At 43.7% G+C, this 17,980-nt stretch overlaps 1 protein-coding gene across 1 annotated transcript in view; it reads left to right on the plus strand.

The window, feature by feature from the left end:
* The window catches only part of CLDN10 (claudin 10), a 63,326-nt gene that overhangs the window by 19,219 nt on the left and 26,127 nt on the right, over positions 1–17,980 (plus strand). The gene's annotated exons all lie outside the window — the stretch shown is intronic.

The raw sequence follows: 17,980 nt of genomic DNA on the forward strand, positions 1-17,980 counted from the left end.
AAATTTCACATTTCTTTATGGAAATAAATGTAAAAGCCTGGTTGAGATTTGCCAATGCGGCCAATAGTTTGACTTACATTACTTCCCTTTTACAGTAGCTTGTATTCCACATCTACATTTTAATTCCAGCAATAACGTTGTGTTCTTTCTCTTGAAGGATCAAACTGAAGTCAATACTGCATTTGCATCGGAAAGGCTATGCCACTTTCATTATTACCATAAACCACACAGATTTTAGAACTGACAAGGACTAGAAGGAAGATATTGCTCTGTAGGGTGCTTAGGGCATTTGTGAATCTGATTCCGCTTCATGAGATATTTTCACCGCTCTGCTGATGGTCAGCTATATTCACATATTTTGGGGATTACAACTCTCTCATGCAGCACTCCACAAAGGAGCCAAACACAGGCATTGCGCTCTGTTTGCACTTATCAGGAACCACTGAAACCAGAACAAATGTTTATTATTTATTATTATTATTGGCTTCTAGGAGTACATCTTGTAATTGGCACTGTGCAAACACAGAACACAAAGGACAGTTCTGTCCCACAGCATTTATAATCTAGAGAGCAAACTTCAAAAGAAGTGAGTAGGTTTATGCCATAAAGGAGGAGGAAGTAGGAGGTGCATGAAGAAGAAGATTGAGCTTGCTGGATCATGCTGCTTCACAAAAAAGCAAAAGGAAAAAATCCTTTGGATTGGTGAGGTTTGTAGGCTCTTTGTCGGGCTGCTCCTCCAGGGCGCTGGGAGTTAACTCCACTGGTCACGTCTGTGTTTCCCAGCTTGGAATCATTTCTGTCAAAATCAAGAAGATATAGCACCCCATCTCTCTTTCTGAAATGTTTTATAGTTTATGATTCTTCTATGTCTTGAAGAAAAGGATCAAAATGTCCAGTCAGACTGCACCCAGAAATGAGATAGGAGCCAGAACTGTTCACTGCGGTGTGATCTTCGGATAGGAAACCACATCCGCCAAGGGCAGAGCGTCAGAGATGGGAAACCGACTGGATGGGAAACTGGATCCAGTCCTATCCAGCTCTTGAGCTGCACACAAAGCCTTAGTGCATCTTAGGGCAAAACATAGTCTGTATGATGAGAGGGCATTTTTGGGTGGTTGATCGACATTGGAGCTAGAGAACAAGCTTGTGAAAAAGAGACGAATTATGAAAGAGAGAAAAATTCAGCTCTGAAATCCCATGGCCACTTTCTCAAGTTGTTTAATGATTTCTGAGCTGACAATAGCACCAAAATACTTTTCTGGTATCAGTACAAGAAAGGTTCGAATGGTACCTCCACCCACCACCTCCGACAAGTCACATTTTTGATTGATTTATCTGTTTTCCAAGGAAGAAATAATTTAAACACATAAAGGGTTTGACTGTTTAGCTCCAGTCTATTTTACACAGATAATGCTTTTAAAGAGGACATTTGGATTTAAATAATTAGAGTTTCTTGAGGAGAGGACATAAGACAACAGAGATTTCCTGGGGGAAAAATGTCTCTAACTTTTATTCTACTCAAGCAGCAAATCTGAAGCTGAGAAGAATATGTGTAGGGAACACCTATGTAACTGGATAAAGACTCATATCTTGATCATACAGATTCTCAGTAACCACCATGGAGGCAAAAAGTCTCAGTGGTAGAGATTCCCCATGCTGACCCTCCAAAATGATCAAGGAGGTTGCCAGTTGATACAAACTAGGAAGAGATAAAGATAGCAGTCCTCATCCATAATGTGCTCTTAATTGCATAATTTGAAACCTTTGCCCCATAAAACAGTTTGGTTTTTCCCCTTCAGTACAGTTTATGTGTCTCACATTGCGTTCTTCTTTTTTTTACGTGTTGGGAGAAGTTAATCTGCAAGCACAGGAAGTGGGTTTTGATGTAGGCACCACTCTGGTCCTAAGCATCTGAGCAGGAATCAGTTGTACACTTATCTGAGCTTCTGTGATATACCTAAGAAGAAACAGATTATTTCTTTAAATTTGTGTCTTGCTTTTGTGCTGATAATTCATTTATCATTGTCCATTAACATGTATGTGACAGAAGCTCTTATACAACAACTTACAGCTGAAACTAGGGTCCAAGAAACAACCATTAGGGGAAGAACTTTATGTAAATGCATCAAGAATTGGCTTGGTGGCACGATTAAAAATTTTGATGTGATCCTCTGGGATAAACATGTCTAAAAATTTGATTTTGGGATCCCCAAATTACTGTGCACATAGAAAATCAAATCTTTCTCACCTACAGACAAAAAGGAGGGGGCAGTGTCACATTACCCAGGCACAGGTGTTTCTTCTTTCTCCAGTTCCTCTTGCTCTTTATGCTGGAGTGTTCAACTGGACCTTACTTGGAAGGGGGAGAGGTTTTATAGTGGATAATCCTTTTTGTCTTTGAAACACCTGAGAATGTGAACCTTGTTGTTTGTCTTTTTTTTTTTTTTCCCTATGAATTTAACTCATTTCTTGAGACTCAAAAGACCTAAAATCAGTCTGTTAGGACGTGCAGTCCAATTATGACTAAGACATGTAAGAGAATACAAACCCGGTAAAGTTTCCACAACATGTAAAATATTATCAAACATTGTTTACACATTTCATTTGGAGTCCTGTCTTGCACAACCCTTGGTTGTTAACATATGTGATTAAAGTTTAAACTTACACCCAGCACTCGTTAATCTTCTTATAGCTTCCCTCAGTGACATCAGTGAAAAGGTATACACCAAGACTGATGTAATTAACCCGGGTTTATGTAAGTCTGGGGCATGACACCTCATTTGAAAGGGGGCTAGCACCTCCCTTCGTAAGCCTGGGAACTCCAGAGGAGCCTTAGTTGGGAGCACCCTGGTGTGCTGGCTTTGGGAGCACCCGCACTCAGAGAGGGCAAGGGCTGTCAGGGAGCCAGGCGCAAGTCTAAAAATAGCCTTGCAAATAATGTGACAGAATTGGGAATTAATTTACATGCATGTAGTTTCAATAGCTCATGTTGTAGCTTGGCCAGCAATAACAGCGTTCCTATTTGCTACCTATGCTGATGAAGGACCAAAAGCCACTGGTGACTCAGCGGGTTTTTGGCGTCCTGTTTAGGGTGATTTCAGTAAACTTCGTATTGTTTTGATTGAGTGTAAAAAACTCAAGGTATACAACATTTAGGTACAGCTTCCTACCCAGAAGACTTTCTATTCTATCAGGAAAGAAATCAGATTGATTTGACTGGCTTATCTGTACTGGCTGTTACGCGTCTCTTCATTGCCTTACAGGTAGTTACAAATAGTTTATTTCACTGTTCCAAAAAATTCCAACAACTGTTGTTAGGTGTATGGATTTTTAATTCCTTGCTGTTTCTGTTGTGTTGGGTTTTTTTCAAGTTTATCCCGGTTTGTCCTTTTCCAGGCTTCTGCCCATTTACAAATCCTCCGTGAGCCTGTGAAGGCTCCGTCTGTGGCACAAAATAAACCAGGCCAGAATGGTGTTCAGGATTGCTCATGGCACACTCCAAAGCAGATGGGTCTTGGGGAGAGCCAGTCGGTGTGGCCTAAACTGAGCCATGAAGTTGTACAACTGGCAAGCAAGGTTCTATGCCAGAACTCTTTGCTAGGACCTTCTTTATAGAGAAGTACGCACGTACAGAAAATGGCATGAACTTCTGTAAGACTGCTTCAAATTCATTATCTCATTCCAGGCTATATATAGGATATCTGCCTTCTCCCAGTAAAACAACAGCTCTGGTCTGCCAGAAGCGTGGCACACAGGTACACTGCACTGGTGGAACGCTCACTGGGGAATTCCTGCCCCATCAACGTGCCACCGAGACATAAAGTGGATATAGCAAAGGCACAGAACTTTACCCACAGAGATTTTCCTGCCATTTCTGATCTTTAAAGATCTTGAAAGTAATCTTCAGACAGGTAAAATCACAACGTCACACATATCACAGCCCTTCACATAGTAGTATTTAAAAATCACCCTTTAAGATTTTGGCTCTAAGTCTGTATCTGGATATTTTGCAGCCAACATTTTTGCCTGATCCCTCACAGGAGAGCAGACGAAAGTCAGGAAGCTTCAGGTCACAGATTTACCACAACCCATGCCTTACAATGTCAGACAGGAAGGTAGCTCTTTCCAGGCTCAATGAGTACCACTCGCATGGTGCCCTGGATGCTCCTGTGGTTCTCTATCATTCCCAAATCCTACTCTCAAGGGAGCTTTTGAAGGCTAAAGGAAGAGTCCCCAGATAACAAAGAAGCAAGGCCTCCTGACACTAGCAGATTAAGATAATTTAGCCCTGGCTTCCTTTGCTCTATGAGAGCTTTCAGACTCAAATCATACGAGGGGTGTTCAAATCTCACCCTGTACTACACATGGACACAGAGAACAAGCCAACTGTCTCAGCTTCGGTTTTGTTTACCAAGATCTGGCACTCTGTTCTTGCAAAATGCTTGCCTCTTGCGCTCTCCATGGATTCTTTGGATCTGCTTCCCTCTAAAGGCCATTCAGTGAATTATGGTATTGCCCTGAACGTCAATCAAATCTTAACGCGAAATCAATTCTCGGGTGCATTCCTTATCTGGAGAGGTGTTTGAGCTCTATGAAGGAGATGAATAAATACTTTAAGGGTTACTTCTTGTTGTAAGACAGTTTAAAAGAAATAATGTTTAAGTCAAGTCAGAGATTTTATCAGCAAGCGGAGGTTTTCATGATAAAATTTATCTAAAACTGAGTCTCAAGCATATATGCTTTTGAAGTAATACCTTATTGTACAGAAAAGTGAACCACAAAAGTGAACTGGCTTGTCCCAGGCAAAAGCTGGGATCTGGCCATTCTTGCTCCCAGCCTTGTGCTCAGAGGAGTAAGTGATTCTCTCCAAACACACTGGGGCCGTTTGACCTTGTCTCAGGCGTAACTGCAGTATTGCTACAGTTTTGTGTGATCCCAGGTAAGGAACCTTCTTGTGTTGTAGAGTTTGAGCAGACGGTGTCTTATCTTAAAAGGTGAATTGCTCCTTCAGCTGAGAGGCTCAGAGGCGAAATTGAGACCTTTGAGGTTTTGGACTCCCATGGCACTCAGTGGATAAAGAGAAGCCCAAGCTGCAGTGGCACGCTGAGACGTTGGTCATTTTGTCTGCTTGGTTAGGGGAAAAAAAAAAAGGAGGCGTTTAAAGTTTACCAGTTTGTTCTTTGGGCAGACCGTGAGAAATAGGATAATCTCTAATCATACTTGTAATCTGAGTAATAAACATTGTCAGCCAGCATTTATGCTCAGCTTCAGCACTGTATAGACATCTCCAGAGGGGATGGGATCAAATTTTAGGTAAATTGAGTACCTCTCTCCAGTCCTCTCTGCAGGGAAAGCACAGGGCAGTTACACTTATTAATTAAATTGGATGAATCATGGCCTGAGAGGAGAGCGCATCTAGCTTAGAGAGAAGGGAACAACAGAGGTGTTTAAATATAGGTCATCTTAAACCCCTTAAAATATCTGAGACTTTCCACAGACCTGGCAGATACGGTACAGGAGACGCACATGCCGCAGTCAAGGCACTGGAGGATACCTCAGGGCACTTAAAATGGCACTAGCCGCACATGCCTATGTACATGCATTGCTCCTTAGTTGTTTTGTCTACTGTAATTCCCCTGTCCAGAGATGGAATCATCCTTTGGGACTGTCTCTTTCTCTCTCTGCAAACTATAAGAATCTGCATGACAAATTTGGGGTAAATCTTTTAGCTAAAGCTGGCTGAGCTGCACCCCTGCCCCAATATAAGGAAGCAGCAGTAGGGCTCCTTATTGGTGTTTTAGCCCCCTCCAGATGCAACGTAGTTACTGCAGGTGGCTCCTGGCTATTTGGGGTCCTCTTCTCATAGACTGAAGCCTCCAGGTGCAGAGTTGCCCACATTGCCACTGGGTCTTCAGCAGGCCTTTCACTATCCTCACCATCGTTGTCCACACTATGTCATTTAGTTCACTTCCAGGATCTCTTTTGGAGATAACTAATTAGTTTGGCCAAAATGTAAACTGCGATGTAATTCTGAGGACAGTAGGCTCCACAGATTGGCTTTATCAATAGGCAACACCTTCTCCCACACATGCCAACATGCTATACTGGGATGTGGAAACCTTATATTCAGTGTCATGATATAAAAACACTGAAAAAACCTACCTTACAATTCATAATTATGGCTTAGAGCCGCCACTTAGGATCTGGAAGAGATCCAAACCAAATGATATACAGTGAGATCCTGGACAACTTGCTTTAGCAATAGCTAGCGGTTAGATATAAGCCACCCCGCAAATTTGGCTTGAGAGCACCGTCTTATCCCCAGGAGTGCCTTTAGCTACGCAGGGACAGCCCATAATTCTTACGCCTTTAGGAAGGTACCAAAGCTGTGCATGAACGCAGTGCTCACGGCGACCAACCCAGCTGACTCCACAGCTCACAACAACGCTCTCTCAGTCGATAGCAAAGCCATTGCTAGTGGGGACCTGCCAAAGGTATTAGTCACAAAGGTGTTGTGAAAGAAATGCTCGGCAGATCTTTACCCTCTTCAAAGCAGACAGAAAAAAATCCAAAATTAAACCACCTTGGTGTTTCATGTACTTTGAACTCGATCTGAATCCTGAGCTATTGTATCGTTTTATGAGGGTGCACCTCCTTTGTTCTTCAAGCTGATCCTGAATCCCGTTTCAGTGTTTCTGAAGACTGCTCACCTCTGCTTTACGCATCCAGGCAGCCCGCCCTGCAATCTTCTGCTTAACTCCTGCTCTTAATGAGAGTACTGCCACATGCTTCTCACTCTCTGAGGTCAGCCCATAAATATAAAGCCCATACAAGCAACAGAGCATTCAAACTTAATAAATGAGAAATTGTTAAAATAGGTGAGAGAGCAGATATCGCCGAAGGTGTTTTGGAACGGCTACAAAACATTAGACATAACCAGTTTTGCAAGAACTGTGTCCAGAGTATCTGCAGAGTCCAAACCTCTGTGAGAGACTTCTGTGAGAACAGAGAACAATATACAGTAAAATGAGATATCCTGAATACAGTTAAGTATTATTTACAGAAAACATTATGTTCTTCGGCAGGTGATGGGGGCACAAAGAGGTGTTAAAATGGGAAAGGAAGTAAGATAAATCTTCTACCAAGAAGTTGTTCATAGAAAGAAGTTGTATAAAACCAGGAAGATTTTATCACTTGTAGACCCAAAGCATCCCACAGCAGTTGCTCAGTCCAGTAAATAAGGAGATAAACAGGTTAGTAATTAGTTCATTAGAAAGCACTGTTCAGAGTATGGCTGGCTTGCAGGAAAACTGTTCTCAAAGGTATATGACAGAGCTCAAGGTCACTGAAGGTTAGCCGATCAGGGATTTCTCGTCCATGTAAGTATGCAGAAAGTGCAAATAACTAATCCTGTCTCTCCCCAGTCAGATAGATCACCATCCTGCAAGCGTAAAGAAAAAGATATTACCTTCTTTCAAATACTGTATAATTGGAGGTATCGGGTTGTCACAGCTGAAGATGGAAACCCTCTCATGTCCAAAAAATGGATGCAAAGAAGACAATAAGAATTAAATAACTAGTTTCTGCTTTCCCTACAGTCAAGAGAAAGGAAGAGGCAACTCACCCCACCTATCTCAGACAATTATTTTTGGATATGATGTCCTCTCCCTCTGTTGTCTCTGTCTTGCCTATAGAGAGAGACTAGAGAATTGGCATAAATTACCCTCTGAAATTTTAGTCTGCTCAAGTTGTGCTAGAGGAGACGCATTTTAACAGTGCAAGTTTCTTCAGTGATGCTTCATCGTAGAGCTAGGATGATCACCTCTCGAAAGGAAGGTTTAGTCACCTATATGTCATGCTGGCAAATGGTCAGTGTGAGCTGTTTGTAATGGTCATTTAGTATCTGTGTGCCTTCTGTAGCTGCCTGTGCAGATAATTTTATCTCCATAATCTGAAAGCACTGGCTGTAGAGTCCATATGTTATGTTCCCAGGCAGTTTGCATTTCAGGAGTGTGGAATACAAAGGAGTTGAAGAGCCTAATTTTCGTAAAGGTTTCCAGGGAGTAAAGTGCCCTGTACTCAAGCCAAAAAAAAAGTCTGGTAAATTTGAGAAGAAAGCTCATAGAGGCACAGTTTGGTTATCTTAGCAGCAGTTGGTACTAGATCAGTTACCCCAAGTATCACAAGTGCCTCAGTTGAGAACTGGTGAAGCACTACCGAGGCAGGGCCACCAAGACCCTTTCCTCGGCTAAGCCCTTTAGATAGCACAGGGCCACAAACATTATTCCACTAGTGGGGCTCCCCTCCGCCACCAGGGGAAAAGTTTAAGTTTAAATAAAGGTTTAAATGTTCCTTACCTCTGTGAAGTGGTCAAGGTTAGAGAAATGAATCTGTAGCACCGCCCCAGATTTGAACGCCGGCAATTAAACACACGCGTTGCTCTGCAGCTTTGCCTTCTTGTCCCTCCTTGTGCCTACAGAGACCACGCATGAGAAGGGCTGAGCAGAGGGCAGGAGTAGCTCCATGCACTAGTGCTGGGATGTTCAAACATGGGATTCTTGCAGGTCTTCAAGGCCAGCCTGTTATGCGTTGTATAGTAGATGTTAAATACTAGATAAAGTTAGGGAAGATTTTAGAAAGGAAAATATAGTATATTGGGGCAACTGAAAGATCCACTCATAAGAAAAAAAATATAAGCACCGAAGCCATTGAGAAAGATACAGAATTGTGTTTCAAATACCGCAAGGCTCAGATGTGAGAAACAGAGTGATATGGTGTGAGGAAAACAAATGCTTTCATGTGTTGAAAAGGACCACCGACCTGGTCACTTACTATGATTTACTTTTAAATCTGCTGAAAGGCCAAAATGTAATAATACCTGGAGAAATGATGCTTGGGAGGTCAAGCAGACTTATTCACCAATTCCAAATAATAAAAGTAGCGTTTACAAAGTACCATCAGGAGGACCAGACACATGTATAGGGAAAAACGGGCAGGTGTAACAAATCAATACCATGTCAGCTCAGCTTTTTACAGTGGCAGGAGAAAAGTGGCAGAACGTTTCCCACACACACAGGTCTCTCCCCTGCAAGATCACAGGCGTGCCTCCTGCCCAGGAAGCAATGTGCTACCCGCTGTCGCTGCGAATGGAGCTTGCCTTAGAAGTGACAGCGAGGGACAGCCTTATGGGACCTTGTGAGAGGGCGGCAGATGGCCATTTTATGCTGTGACCAGCATGTTTGTCCCTGCGCTCCTCTCTCTCATCAAAATGGGAATGAATCCCCAGGTCCAGAAAACCCCTGCAGTCATTTTACAATTATGGTGCAGCTGGGACATATGAATCTTCAGGAGCAGCAAATAACATTCCTTGAAATATAAGGTGTGCTATCACAGGGGACATATTTGCCCTGTAACATCTGAAACTCTTCACCACAGCACAGAGAATGCCAAGGCAAGAGAAAAAGTAAAGAGTAACTAGGTGGGGTAAAGTTGAACGGATCAGTACAAAGGGAAGGAGTGATCCATAGTCTTGGCTCAGGGCTGTGAAAGGGGAAAAAAATAAATATGCAAGAAAAACAAAAGGGATGACAGAAGAGTATAAATGTAGCAAAGGACTTCAGGTAGGAAATTAAGCAGGTGAAAAGCCGTTCCCTCCCCCACAGAGACGCTGCGAAGTGCAAACGAATGGATGTAGGAGCCTGTCAGATAACATAGCTGAAGAGCATCTTGATGGCTTGACCAACAAATGCTCAGGCCTACTCACACAGCAAAGTTTCCAGTAGACCTGGGAAAAGCATTATTTTTAGGACACAACTATTCACACTGGAGCTTTCCTACTACCCCACTGAAAGCCAAAGAACAGAAAAAACCCAGACATTTCCATACAGACCACTTTGCACAGAATACATTGTCTCAAAAACTCCCATCGAGTCCTCCCATTCCACACCAAAAACTGTAGCAGTCTCTTAAAAAGTGGCAAGCGCAGGTCCAGAGCTACTCCCAGTGGCCACCTTAGAGGTATATGTTAATCAGCTCCCAATTCTGCAAGCACTGAGTGGTAAAGCCCTCGCTTGCCTCCCTCCCTCGCCTCCCTCCCTCACCGCCTGCCGTGCACCAGAAGGACCTGGTACCAGAGACAAGAGTGGCAGTATCCTGCCTTGTCATCCTCCCAGATGTAGTGAATGACTCAAAGAACAAGATCTACGTAAACAGATACCTGAAGAGATGGCCATAATTCAACTGAGGGCAGTAAGAGGACATGTCAATGCAAACACATTCCAGATGACTTGCAACACAGTGTGAAATTTCACCCTATCATAAATAACGCAGTAAATGCAAATGTTGCGTTTCCCAAAGTACTGGTCAGTCATATCTTCTTCCCTAAGGAGCAATCATGGAGGAAGTGTAGCGTCCCTGCTCCTTAGCCCTGAAAGGCAGATCGGAGAGATTCCTGCTGCGAGGATATTGCCCACCAATCCCACCTGCTGCCTGCCTGGGTAAAGAAAGATGCTTCAAAAGCTGCGTATTCTGGCAGCCAGGGTGCACACAGCCAGAGAATTACATAAATGCCAGCAGCTCCTGGGAAGACAATGAACAAAGGTGTATTCCTTCCCCTTCCTCGAAGTGACCTTTTCACTGTGTTCTAGCTGTCTGCAGTTCGATACCTTGATTCCACCCTAATTTGCGGCCATACTCTTCCACACGCGTAAAAGCCAACTCACTTGTTATGCTGAAAGCAGATTTTTTGGTCGTGTCTGTACCTTATTAGTCAACAGCCAGGCTCCTCCAGCCACGGGAGCAGGGATCGTCTAAGAGGAGAGAAAACCTTCCCAAGTGTGACCACAGGGTCTGTCCACAGACAGGAGATGATGCCAAACTGTGGTCAGCGTGTGCAGCTTATCACTGGTCCAGAAAGTTGCTCTTCCAAAGGCGCATGGACACAGTCACTCCTTTCAACAACATCATGTCTTGGGTTCAGCAATGCTTAGGAGGTGGGACTCACCTCACTAATTTTAGCAGTCTAAAGGGGATATCTAAGGTAACCACCTTAAACTCCTTCTGCAGTGAGTGAAAACAGACAGGCGTTCCCAGAGGGCCATTTGTTCAAGGTAAATAGGATAGATCATCTTCTGGAAGTGTCCATCCACTAGATATGGAGCTTAGAGTCAGTGGCTTAGGCTAAATCCTTAAACTTCAGACAGCTATGTTGAGAGAGATAAATCCCACCCAAAAGGAGTAGGTGGCTCACATGGCTTGTAGGTGAGATCTGTAGTTTGTGTATTATGGATTCCTCATGGATTCCTCCATATTCATGGCTCTATTATGTGGAGATTTAAGTCTTTTTTACAAAATGACCATATATCTCATTTTGCTGGGCCTTCCTAGCTCTGTGGCAAAACACTCCTATGTGCTGAGAGGTTTTTCCTCAGGGCTTGCTCCTACTTTTCATGCCTGTGTTTTCCCTGCCCACGGGCAGCATATTCCGAAGTGGCACACACTTCCCCAGCTCCTGGCTCCACATAATTTTCTTTCTTCTGCCTTCTCACTTTTTTTCACCTTCCACTCCTGTTGCAGCCTCTGCATCCCCATGCTCCCACGTTGCTCTTAAGGAGTATTGAAGCATGAACAGACCTATTCCTCTGTTTCAGTTTCAGTGCGGAGTTTGGGAACTCACAGGAAACTCAGTTGCCAAAACCCAGATTTTTCCCACCCTAGGAAAGCCTAGGTGCCCTGTCGCTGAGAGGTCCCATCAGCAAAATGCGTTCAGGTCCAAGAGCAGCAGGAGTGCAGGAAGCCCAACTGCCGTTCAGGACCGGAGGAGGTGGGAGCCACCACCAATTTGCACAGGCAAAGCAGGCAGTGGGGCGCAGTCGAGTCTCCCTGGACGCAGAGCTTGGCCACAGCTGCGAGGTCTGCACTTCAGGGGATTGGCTCATGGTTCTTGGGGTAGCAGGGGCTGCTGGGGCTCTGCTAACCCTGTGTTACTCTGCCCACCACGCAGGGAAGGCTGGTGGTTGCTGCAGTGCTCAGCACCAACTAGGAGCTGCACGGTAGAACCCTAGATCTTTACTGGTGCAAAATACGGGCATTTCTAACAAGCTGGTTTTGTGCAGTTATGGGTAAGAGCAGCTTCAGACCCAGCCTGCCCTTTTTGGAATGGCAAAAGGATTGGATGTGAAATTTTTATATATACTCCAGTGTTAGTCCTTTTCCCCAGAAGACATGGTGGGTCCACGTCTTTGCATGTCCATACACTGCCCCATTTCTCCTCCCTTTTCAAGGGCAGCAAGCAACGCTAACACCTAACAGCTCAGCAAAGCTTAAAGTCAGGCCAGTGTCTGACTCCATCCTGCCTTATCCAGGCTGGAGGAGAGAACTGGCCGGAAGGACAGCTGATTTCACAAAATCATTTCTTCTCCCTGGCAAAGCTTCTTTTCTTTCTGAAGCTCAAAATGACTGGAGGGAACTGACTATCCCAGTGATCCTTTTCAGACCATTGGCTAAGTCTCTGCCAAAGATGTTATGGCCAGGGTTAATGCACATTATTGGTCTGTCAGCAGTACAAAGAGTAGTTTGTGATCTTTGCAATTTTAGCACAGTAAATCCATCTGTTGATATAAGTGTTTATTTGCTATTCAGCTGCTGATCTCTAGCCAGCGTGCAGCAAGCTTCTGAGCAATCACACATCTCCGACACGTGACCGCATAGTATCAGCAGAAAGCAGATACCCCGCAAACGTTTCTGCTGAGAGCATACAGACTGGGGACTCCAGTAACCGCCTGCTCTGTTTTAGTTTATCCTGTTTAAATGAGAATTTTGGAAGTGGCGTCATTCAGCTGAACTAGACGAAACCACTGAGAGACAGGAATATGCAGATCCCACCTGGAAAGTTGTCCATACTCTTCTCATGCCCCTTTTCATACATGTTTCAAGTTTCAGACAATGAACCTCCCACATAAGTGGGCGAACTGGTAGCTCTCTTCTGCTAGCCGAAATTACCATTCTTCCAAGGTCAGAGTCGCTAGGTCCAACCATTTCTTTTGCTTGCATTATCCGTCTGCCACATTTCAGCTTGTTCTGGGAGATAAGGCGTGCAATGTAGCCCTGAAAAGTGCTATTTCTTCTTACAAGTGAAATAATAATAGCTGTTTGCTTTCCTGTGACTGCATATAGGACCTGATTATGAACTCAGAGCTGCACAAATCTTAACACGGTAGACGCTAATCGAGTGATGTCGCTGTAAAACTGCCATAGTTGAGATCGTATTCAGACTCCTTGGGTCGTTTTCTGCTCTGGATTTTCAAGGTGAGCAGATATCAATAGACTTTTCTTTAAAAAATCTTTGCTTTCATTGTGCTTTGGTGCATTCACTTGGAAGTCATATTTCACAAGAGACCACAGTCTGGTTATAAACTTCTTCAGCAGATAAAGTCACAATTCAGGAGCCGTATGTACCAGTACTTGTAAGTGATCAGAAGTAAAGGAACAGTCAGCATCTAACAAGTTGTTCATTGTGCCAGTCTGCTCTAGGAAAATGAGGAGAGGACTTCACTGTACAGACGTCCTTTTTTAAATATATTTTATTACATCAATGTGCCAAACATTTTTTCCAGAAGAGGGCGCAAAATTTATCGGCAGCATTTCAAAAGTACTACGTTGCTGCCAGCCTGTATTTGTGCATGCCAAAACCTTTTCAGACTGTTTCTATCTCCGTGTGTAAATACGAGATTTGACATTAAACACAGTAAAAATCCCATCCTGTGACATTTATAATGTAGACGACTACATATGAATCTGTCAGTCTTGGTTCCTTTTACAGTCAGTAAAAGGAAACAAGCACTTAAAGCACACAGTTCATCCCATTTCACCCTATATTTGATCGGCTGAGTAGCTCTCCAGACTCCTTTGACTATATTGCCTGGAGCTCCGATGACCACTGTGGAGCCTGGACATCTATCTAACATGCGGACCCCTACAACTAGATGCCTGAATCTAGATGCCTACAGTCTGGATCTGAATCCTACATCTGAGGTAAGATTCACCTGATCTGTTTTAGAGACAAGGGTGACGAGCCCAGATGTGGACATCTGGACTTTGGACATCTAAGTTAGAGAGAATCCCACCTCTTACGTTTGCCAGGTAATGCTCTGCAGTGACAGTCTGGGACAGGGTTAACCCTACTGTGCTTATTGCCAAACACCAGTTGTCGTATTACATCATATTCATTGTAAATTTGAGTGAACTTACGGAAAGTTTTGATTCCTTCACTTGTGGGGCTGTTATCAGCATTGCAATAGAGACCGGGATCAAGGGCCCCCCGCAGAGTCACTAAAGAAGTCACGATGAAAATGGCTGGCAAGGGAAGGGAGAGGAAGAGGAGCATCACTGTGGTTAGACCACACTGTTACTTATGCCAGCTGTCACACAGATCAATAGCTCTGTTTAATCATGTGTCATCAATCCCTGTTCCCATTTCACATGGCTCTTGTCAGTGCTCTTTAAACTTCACAGTCTGGCAGATCTTGAGGAGGGGCTGAAAGCTTGAAGTAAGACCTGCCTGCTAAACCTTCCTCATAACTGTTCACATGAAAATGAACAAGCGTGGATCATTATTCAAAATAATGACTCATTTCAGAGACGGACATGCTGTGTAGATTGTATCACGTCCACTGGACACGATACAATCACAATCACAGTCCTTCTGTGATTTATGTATTCACAAAGAGTTGCTTTCAGCTCGAAGACGTAACCCTGCCCCTTAAGCATATATGCAGCAGTCATCACACAAAACCACTTCTGTTAAGGTGTCTCTGCATACTCAGGTGCAAAGCGAGTGTCACGTTTCTAGCCGTGGTCCAGCCAAATGGGGAGGTTGTTGTCTCAGCCTACAAAGGTGGGGAAAATTTTGCATTTCTCTGGGGTTTCCCACCTGAAGATTGCTTCCCAGGCTCCAATGCATTTTAATCTCACCCCTGCTCCCGGCAAACAGGGATAGCTAATAATTATGTAGTAGTATCGTCTGAGTTTAAGAAGCAACGAAAGTAAGTCTAAGAGAAATTCATAAGCATGCTAATACATAAGGCAATGTCAACTTTTACTATCACAATTTAGAGATCCGTCCTGAAATGGGCATCAGAAGAGGGTTTGGGAGCTGGAGAAACAGCATTCACAGCTGTTTCACACCTACATTAAAATACTCTGATATTAACATAATACCAAAGTAAATCCCTCACTGACTTGCCTCTTACAGGGTTGATCCTTCACTGCTTCCGAAATAATAATAAAACACACCAGGATCATGCTCATAACGAAGAAAGAACCACTGGCAATTGGTTTGGGACGTGAACTATTTAGTGAGATGGTTGTGAGCAGAAATCATTCAAATAAGACCGTCAGTCACTGGATGCACAGTGCAGAAATAATTGTGCAAACCAATGGCTGGCTGTTCTGAAGGAAGACACTAGGCAGAGTAGGACTACAGCAAATTGATGTGAGCTGGCAGCTTCATCCTCTTCATATGAAATCTGGCAAGCTCTACTGATGAGTACAAATCGCTCCAAAATCACACGCATGAGACAGTGATTATACAGGGCTGCCATCAAAGCTCTGGGTACTCCCAAGCTTACAAATAAATTGGGACAGTAGAGCTAAAGGTGATGGGACACTAAAGTGAAAAATACTGCATTGCAACGCTACGGAGCCTGCCCACAGAAATGCTGAACACCATCCTTATTGCCCATCTGGGTATCAGGAAGGGCTTGAGATAGCTAATCTAGGCAGGCGTGACTGTGACCACTGCCGTAAAAGAAAAAAGTGAAATCGGTATCAAATGCTGGAAACCAACAGGGGGAAAAACATCAGAACCCCCTCTCCGTTTAAGGCTCCTGCAGCCCTATTGAACACAAATGGAGATTACTCAAGTACCTTACTTTCCCCATTACAAAATCCCAGCTGTTGCACAAACGAACCAAGCCAGAGTGTCACATCTCGTCATAACCCGCTGGTTGAGTGGAGCTGATGAAAGATAATGACCCGTGATTCACAACTGGCTCTTTTGGGAAATCTTCTCTAATGGATTAAACAAACCGAAGCAAGTTCTTACTAGCAAGTACACAAATAGTGTAGAAGGGAAAAAAAAGTTTGAGAAGCAAAATCCTAATTAAATTAATGTCCTGATGAGCGTTTTTAGACCAGGCGTTTTTAAGGCAAAACTACAAAGGAAATACTTCTCTGTTTTGCAAGAAAATCTAGATAATTCCTGATAAAGCTAATGAATTACTGTAATTATTACATGCCCGTCCCACTTGTAGCGATGAAAAATCTTAGGGCTATACAGGTGGCGGGTAGTAGTATGTGGTAATATCTAATGCAAAAGAAATTCTGTGAATAAAGAGAAGCCCTGTGATCAGACATGATTTGTGGTCCCTAGTTGTAGATTTCTGCAAGGAGAGGAAAAAGAACTTTTTTATCTGCAAAGGGGGGTTGTGTTACTCTACCCTTCTCTACTTATCCTAAATCTTTCTTTCTCTCTTCTTATTTTATAAATTGGCTTCATCAGTTTGCAGTGGTAATGCTTACTTATTGAGCCATGCAGGTGTTTAATTTTGTTAAGAAAAGATGATAAAGTGGTTGGTGGGGTTGTTGGCTAATAATTTTGCTCCTATATCAAGGAAATAGCAGTTTTGATAAGAGCCTGATCTCTCTTTCCTATTCTTAGGAATAATATAAGGCAGGAATATAAAAAAGTCTTTGTATCACATTCTTTCAATATGTACAAATACATACATATATGAATGTGCGTGTTTGCTTTTTCTAAGATATGAGGGATTTTCTTTGTGAAAGCTCAGTGATTGGTATTTCAGTCCATTTGATAATCTGCAGAGCAAATTCTGCTCTTAGGGATGCGCATCCTAGTATAATGGCTTTATTTTATTTACTCATGTCTATTAATATATTCAATGATGCATGTGCCGCATAAAGGGCTAGAGATAATTTCTTGGTATGATGAGTATGCGGCATGAATCATTCCCCTAAGCACAGCTACAGGTTTAGATGTACTCAAGGGAGGGCTTCCTCCACTGAGTTTAAAGTTCAGAAGTTCAAAGGCACTTCTCATTAGAAATTAACCATGACACTTTAAAAATGAGAAAGGAATGACCTCCTCCACACCTGAAGAACTTGGCAGGGAACGTTCTCACAAGCCAACGGACACCAGCGTGCTGAGAAGTGTCTTGCAGAAGAGAGGCTGAGTTCAGGGGAATGACCTCCTACAGTCCTGCCTTGGAAAACACGGCCCCTTGGCTTCTCCAAGCCTTGTTTGGAGAGCAAGGTCTGCAGCGCGAACTGTAACAGGCTTTATTTACAGCTGTCTATATTGCACTGAAGACGTGGTAGATATCTAGCTGAATATCCAGACAGATTCCCACCCTTGGGGCACAAATCTTTAACTTTCCTGTCTTTCTGGTGCGGCCTAGAAACCCCTAAGCTGACAGACAGAGGTAGGCACTTATTCACTAAAACACAGCTGGGCAAAGAGCCTGTCAGCTGCTAGGCACGCATCCAAGGATGCCGCTGGTCCCTGCCAAACGCCGAGAAACACACTGGTGCCCATGATGTTCACCAGGCAACCAGGTAGTTTCTGCTTGCACAGGACATTGGCCCGTGGGAGCCGCTGTTGCAGACATCATGAGAGGGGCAGAGAGATGAGGGCTCAACACTGGAGGATGCTCATTTGTTGAGCCACTCATGCTGCGACTCGTCAGGATGAGAGCAGGCAGCTGATGTGTACGGTTAGGTGGGAGGCCTGGGAGAGCCCAGGACAATATTGGGCTGGTGGAGTGGGCAAGCGGACACTTCTCATTCAGTACTCCAGGAGTGAGGCTTGCTAGAAAAAAAAGAGAAATAACTTTTGTTGGACACAGGGGAGGACTGCACTTTCCCTTTGTTTTAACTGTGGCTTTTCCTTTCCTTACTTGAAACT

Source organism: Chroicocephalus ridibundus, chromosome 1 (assembly GCF_963924245.1).
Source record: "Chroicocephalus ridibundus chromosome 1, bChrRid1.1, whole genome shotgun sequence".
Lineage (NCBI taxonomy): Eukaryota > Metazoa > Chordata > Aves > Charadriiformes > Laridae > Chroicocephalus > Chroicocephalus ridibundus.